General features: G+C 38.3%; 1 long non-coding RNA gene across 1 annotated transcript in view; it reads left to right on the top strand.

The window, feature by feature from the left end:
- LOC128895109 (uncharacterized) overlaps positions 1-146 on the top strand; it is a 370-nt gene extending 224 nt beyond the window's left edge. The window contains exon 2 of the long non-coding RNA XR_008461703.1: positions 26-146. This is a non-coding gene — a long non-coding RNA (uncharacterized LOC128895109). The remainder of the gene's footprint in view (positions 1-25) is intronic.
- The last annotated feature ends 6,003 nt before the right edge of the window (positions 147-6,149 follow it).

Genomic DNA, 6,149 nt, shown 5'->3' on the forward strand with positions numbered 1-6,149 from the left:
TCTGGTTTATCCAATCTCTTGAAAGGTTTCAATTTTACTTCTGGTTTCTCTTCTTCCGGTTTCTCTTTCTTTATTGGTTTCAAAGCAACCTCTTCCTTCGTTTCTTCTTCCTTGGGAAGACGTTTGACAGGTTTTAACGTGATCTCTTCCTTTTCTTCAGGCCTCTTACCGCGTTTAACTGGTTTTAGAGCAAGCGATTTGAAATCTTCGATCGTTTCCTCCTCCCTTTTCATTATTACTTTGTCTTCCACTATCTTTTCTTCTTCAGGTGCCTTCTCGACTGGTCTTTCTTCGTCTTTCTCGACAGGTTTCTCAGCTTCGGGTATTAAAGGCTTTTTTGGTTTCTGTTTTCGGCGCCAGGTCGCCTGTTCAACTTGTACTGGCTGTTCTTCTTCCGGTTTCTCTGGAATTTTTCGTGGAACCAGCGTCTCCTCTTCTTCTGGTTTCTCGCGTTTGAATGGTTTCAACTGCACCTTCTCTTGTTCTGGACCTTCCAGTTTGCGTCTCTCGAATGACTTCAATTCTGGCTTCTCGCGTTCCTCCTCTTCAGGCTTCGGTTTTTGGAATGGTTTCAATTTAACCTCTTCGGGTGCTTTCTCTTCAGGCTTACGTTTCGGAATGGGTTTCAGTTGTACCTCCTCCTTCTCTTCTTCTTCACGTGGAATGCGTTTTACAGGCTTCAGAGTCACTTCTTCCGGTTTCTCTTTCTCTTCGGGCGCGCGTTCCCGCCTGACCGGCTTCAGCATCACCGATTTAATATCTTCAACCGGTTCCTCCTTCTTCTCAAGAATTTTTCGCGGCACTTTCTTATCTCGAAGCCAAGGAACTTGCGTTGTTTCTGTTGGTTTTTCTTCTTCGGGCACCTCTTCGGGCTGCGCCTTTTCTGGAATTAATTCCGGTTTCTCTTCTTTCTTTTTCTTTCCCCGCACCCACGGAACGGGTACTTCTTCCTTCGCCTGCTTTTCAGTCGTTTTTTCAGTCTTTTCGAGATCGAGAAGAGTAGTGTCTTCCTCTTCTCGATAGGGCATCTTGTCGGTTGGTTTCTTCTTTCCCCTTGCCCAAGGTACTGGCACTTCCTTCTGTAGTTGCTTCTCTTCGACATCTTTCGTGACGTCGAGTATCGTTTTGTCTTCTTCTTCGTGATACGGAGCTTCTTCCTTCGGTTTCCTTCCTCTCCTCCAAATTGCTACTTTGTCGGTTTGTTTCTCTTCGATCTTTTCATCTTTGTCGATCCTTAGAAGCTTCGTATCTTCTTCTTCGACGAACTTCGTTTTATCGGTGACTTCCTTCAAGTCTACCGTCTCCAGAGTTTCTTTCTTTACTTCCTTTTTCTCTGTTTTGGTTGGTTTCAGTGTTATCTCTTCAAGAACTTCTTTCTGGACTTCCTTTTGCTCGACTTTCGCTCTCTTCAGAGTTACTCTTTCCTCGGTCCATGGTTTGGGTTCTGGTTTCTTCTCAACAACTTCGTCTTTCCGTTTGATCTTCTTGTCAACACGAAGAGTTTCGTCAGATGTTACTTGAAGAAGGGTCGTGTCATCTTCTTCTGTGTACACGTCTTTTCCTTTCGGTTTCTGTGGCTCTTCCTTCGGAAGAGGTTTCAAATCCACGCGTTCGAGGCTTGGTTTCCTTATTTCCGATTTCTCTGGTCTCGAAGGTTTCAATTCAACAGTCTCAAGCGCCTCCTTAGGAGTTTCCTTCTTCTCTGGCTTGGTCTTCTTCAGAGTTATCCTTTCTTCTGTCCAGGGTTTCTGTTGTTCGACTTTCTCAACTGAAATCGATTCCTTTCTCGTTTTCTTCACTTGTTCATCAGTAGAAACTTCGAGTAACGTTGTGTCTTCTTCTTCCACGTAATCAGTCTTCTGTGTTATCTCTTTCACAGTCGTCTCCTTACTTTCCTTCGTCAAAGATTTAAGATCCACTTTCTCTAAACTTGTCTTTCGCACTGGTAGCTTCTCGATTTTAGATGGCTTTAGTTCCACAGTCTCTATCGATTCCTTCTCAACTTCTTTCCTGATAGGTTTGGATTTCTTCAGGGTGATCTTTTCCTCTGTCCAAGGTTTAGCCTCCTCAAGTTTCTCCTCGACCTTCTCTTTAGTTGCTGTCTTCACTTTTTCGGTCCTGGACACGTCCAGCAACGACGTATCTTCCTGTTCGAGGTACTCAGTCTTTTGAGTTATGGTTTCATCGGTTACTTTCTCGGGCACTGTTTTGGGAACTGGTTTCAAATCCACCTGTTCCAGACTTGGTTTTCGAATTGGAGTTTTGCCAATCTTAGACGGTTTCAATTCGACAGTCTCTATCGATTCTTTTTCGACTTCTTTCCTGATAGGTTTGGATTTCTTCAGGCTGATCCTTTCCTCTGTCCAAGGTTTAGCCTCTTCAGGTTTCTCCTCAACCTTCTCTTTCGTGACTTTCTTCACTTCTTCAGTTTTGGACACGTCCAGCAACGACGTATCTTCTTGTTCGAGGTACTCAGTCTTTTGAGTGATGGTTTCGTCTGTAACTGTTTTGGAAACTGGTTTCAAATCCACCTGTTCCAGACTTGGTTTCCTAATTGAAGTTTTGCCAATTTTAGATGGTTTCAATTCGACAGTTTCTATCGATTCCTTTTCAACTTCTTTTCTGACAGGTTTGGATTTCTTCAGAGTTATCCTTTCCTCCGTCCAAGGCTTAGCCTGTTCAGTTTTCTCCTCGATTTTCTCTTTTCTCAGTTTCTTCACTTCTTCAGTCCTAGACACGTCCAACAACGATGTATCTTCTTGTTCAAGATACTCAGACTTTTGAGTAACTGTATCATCGGTTACTTTCTCCGTTACAGTCGTTGGAACTGGTTTCAAGTCCACCTGTTCCAGGCTCGATTTCCTGATCTCCTTCCTTTCAATTTTCGAAGGTTTCAATTCCACGGATTCTAAAGTTTCCTTTGGAATCTCTTTCTTTTCTGGCTTCGATTTTTTCAACGTAACCTTCTCTTCCGTCCAGGGCTTGGGCTCGTCCTTCTTCCTCTGAACGGATTCGTCCACTTTTCTAGAAGTCTTCAAGAACCTCGAGTCTTCTTCTTCAGTATAAATCTCGTCAGCGGTCTCTTCGCGACGAGTAACCTTGTCCTCTGTTCTAACATCCTTCGTTGTGTCTCTTGTGACAGGTTTCAAGTCGACAGCTTCGAGACTCGATCTTCTGATCTCTATCTTCTCAATTTTCGCTGGTCTTAATTCAACGTCTTCTAATTTTTCTTTCGGTATTTCCCGAGGTACCTGAGGTGTTTTCTTCAATACTACAGCTTCCTCGGTCCAAGGTTTCACTTGGCCCTCGGTAGCCTGCAGTTTGTCCAAAGAAGTGTCGCGAGACTTTGGTTTTCCTCTTCGCCATGGCGTTACATCGCCAGGTAGAGGTCGATGATGCACGCGTCCTTTCCTCCAAGGCAATGATTCATCTCCAAGTTTAAGCGGTATTTCGAGTGGCAATCCATTCTCATCCAAAGGCAACTGTTCTAGGACTATGTCCTTGCCGCCTGTTCCCGAACCTAACGATGGTTTCACGCCGGTTTTCGCTCCTGGTCCTGCTTCAACAGGAACTTCGTAATAACCTCCTTTCCTTTCTGTAATTGCATACGCATCAGAGTGATTTTACATTATTTTTCAGGCTGGCAATCGTCACACCGCAAAAAAAGCTTCAAAACGTGCTGTAGAATGCGGGAATTGGCGGCTTGTACGTAAAATTAATTGAGTAAATAATATTCGTAATTACTAAGACAAGCTTGGGGAAATTTTTAACTAAGATAATAGAAAAATTAAAAATACGAAAAATATATTAGGACATTTCATAAGTTCATGTTATTTATTGTTTTGCTATTTTAATTATAATGTGAAATATTCTCTTAAGTGTTGTGGAAAAATGTTACCACTAGACTTTGAATTTATAGCTGATCAATGAATATAATAAAGAAATAAATAAGAGAAAAATTTGTATAAAGCAGAAATGTTAAGCTAAAGCAGAAGTGTAATTTTAATACCACAACTATTATAAACCAGTTTGAAGTCTACGGCCTTATTCGTAAAATAGCAAGACTTACATAATTGGAAGTTATTTGTCTAAAACATGTGTTAATTTGTTGTACTCGAACATCAAAAACAATAGTCCCACGTATGTAGTATCTCAATGAGATGCCAAATGCGAACACTTTCCAGGGACGTATATTTTTAATAATTATTTATTAAAGATATATACTGTAATCCTATAGTTTTAGTTTATGAAACATTGCTAGATTAAACGAACTTTTAAGTAGAGTTTAATTAACTTAATTCTCAAATTACAATCTACACCAGGTCTGAAGAAGTTAAAATAATCCATCGTTGCCTCAAACACAAAAATACCTACAGTGGGTGTAGAATGTATTCGTACACCGATCAATTTCCTAAAAAACTTTTGTGTGGAATTGTAGTTTCTTTACTTCTTTTCTTACAATCAATGATATTTTACATATTCTCGAAAATCTCTAAGATAGATATAGTCCAAACAACATTTGATAGTTAATATAAAAATGCGAAAAGTCGGTAAAAGTATAGAAGCAATAAGTTTTTGTACAATTTTTATGACGAACCATTTATAGTAGAGTTTGTAACGTAAACACATTAGTTTATTGCTACGTCCGAATTAGAAAACATCAAATTTCTAGGAAAGTACTTTTACAGATGGCTCTAATAGTGAAATGGAAAAAGATCCCACTTCGAATAACTAATAATTCAGTTAATTTAATGCTTAGAAGATGATTATAATGATTATAAAATCAAAAGGAAATCCCACGAAGAAAGTATTATATACTTATAAATTAATGTAAATTTCTTTTTTTTTTTTTAAATTAACTCTTAAAAATTAAACAGTTGTGCGGTAATAACATATATATTAAATATATATAAATTAATGTTATTTAAATTAATGTAAATTTCTTTTTTTTTTTTAATGAAGTCTTAAAAATTAAACAGTTGTGCGAATACTTATTGCTTCAGTATTTTTATCGATTAATTGTCTTTTTCCTGTTAATTTCGCAACTTACATAAATAGCTATTTTTTTTCTTTGTACTCTATCTATTCTAGAGATTTCCGAGAATATGTAGGATGTCATTGTTTATAAAAAATAAGTTAATAAAGTACAATTTTACATAGTTTTTTTGGAAATTGATTGGTGTACGAATACTTTCTACACCCACTGTAGTTACATTTCTGATTACAACCAGCCAGTGCCCTACGCATCTACCATCTTCCTGCACCTAACAGAGCACATTTGCTACTTGCCCAGAGCTACCTTACGGACATCTGCGATTTGAGCCAGGGGACAAATTAAAATTTATTTCCGTAGATCAAAAACGGGAAATGATGCAGTAAGAAATGGGATGTCCCTTGGCGAACCACGCACGAGCGCATGTAAACAATGCATCATTTTCCAACGAGGAATTGTTTACAACAGACAGACCACTCAGCAGCTGATTGCTCATGAGCCGTCGAGAGCACAACAATATCTATGTACATTATAAATTTTCCTCTCCCACTTAAATACGTGTAAACGCACTTGAAAATTTATGTTTCGCAATTTTGGATGGAAGGTTTGTGGAGCCGGGCCAAATCAACCTTGCAAAAGAGAAATCAAGGCAAATCGCCAAATAGGTTGGCCTTCGGGAGCGATGGCAAATGATAACCTTAAACAAATATGACGATTTCTGTCAAAAATAAATTGCAGCCGATGTAATTACGTCAATTTCGGTGGATTCACAAATATTGTTCCTGTCGTATAGAAATAATATGTACTATTTTTAAATGACCATGGTAGAAAAACATTGGTTTGCTGTAATCGACGATTTAACACAGTAGTTTATTTAGAAGTTCATTTATCTTAATTTTCTTGTCATTTAAATTTTAGTAAACTACATTTTACATAATGTATTATTTAAACATTTTAATACACGAAGACAATGTTATTTGTTTTTAGCTGAAGATATCAAATTAGTTATAACATTTAGGTTTTGTTTGGTCTTTGAGCAATACAGAAGGGAATATATTTGTTTTGATTTCTCAATGTTTTGGCCCAATCGCGCAGGTTCCCTTCAGAAAACAAACAAGCTCTAACAAGAAACTAAAAATATAAAAGTGTTTGCAAA

Source organism: Hylaeus anthracinus, unplaced genomic scaffold, assembly GCF_026225885.1.
Source record: "Hylaeus anthracinus isolate JK02 unplaced genomic scaffold, UHH_iyHylAnth1.0_haploid 4, whole genome shotgun sequence".
Taxonomy (NCBI): Eukaryota; Metazoa; Arthropoda; class Insecta; order Hymenoptera; family Colletidae; genus Hylaeus; species Hylaeus anthracinus.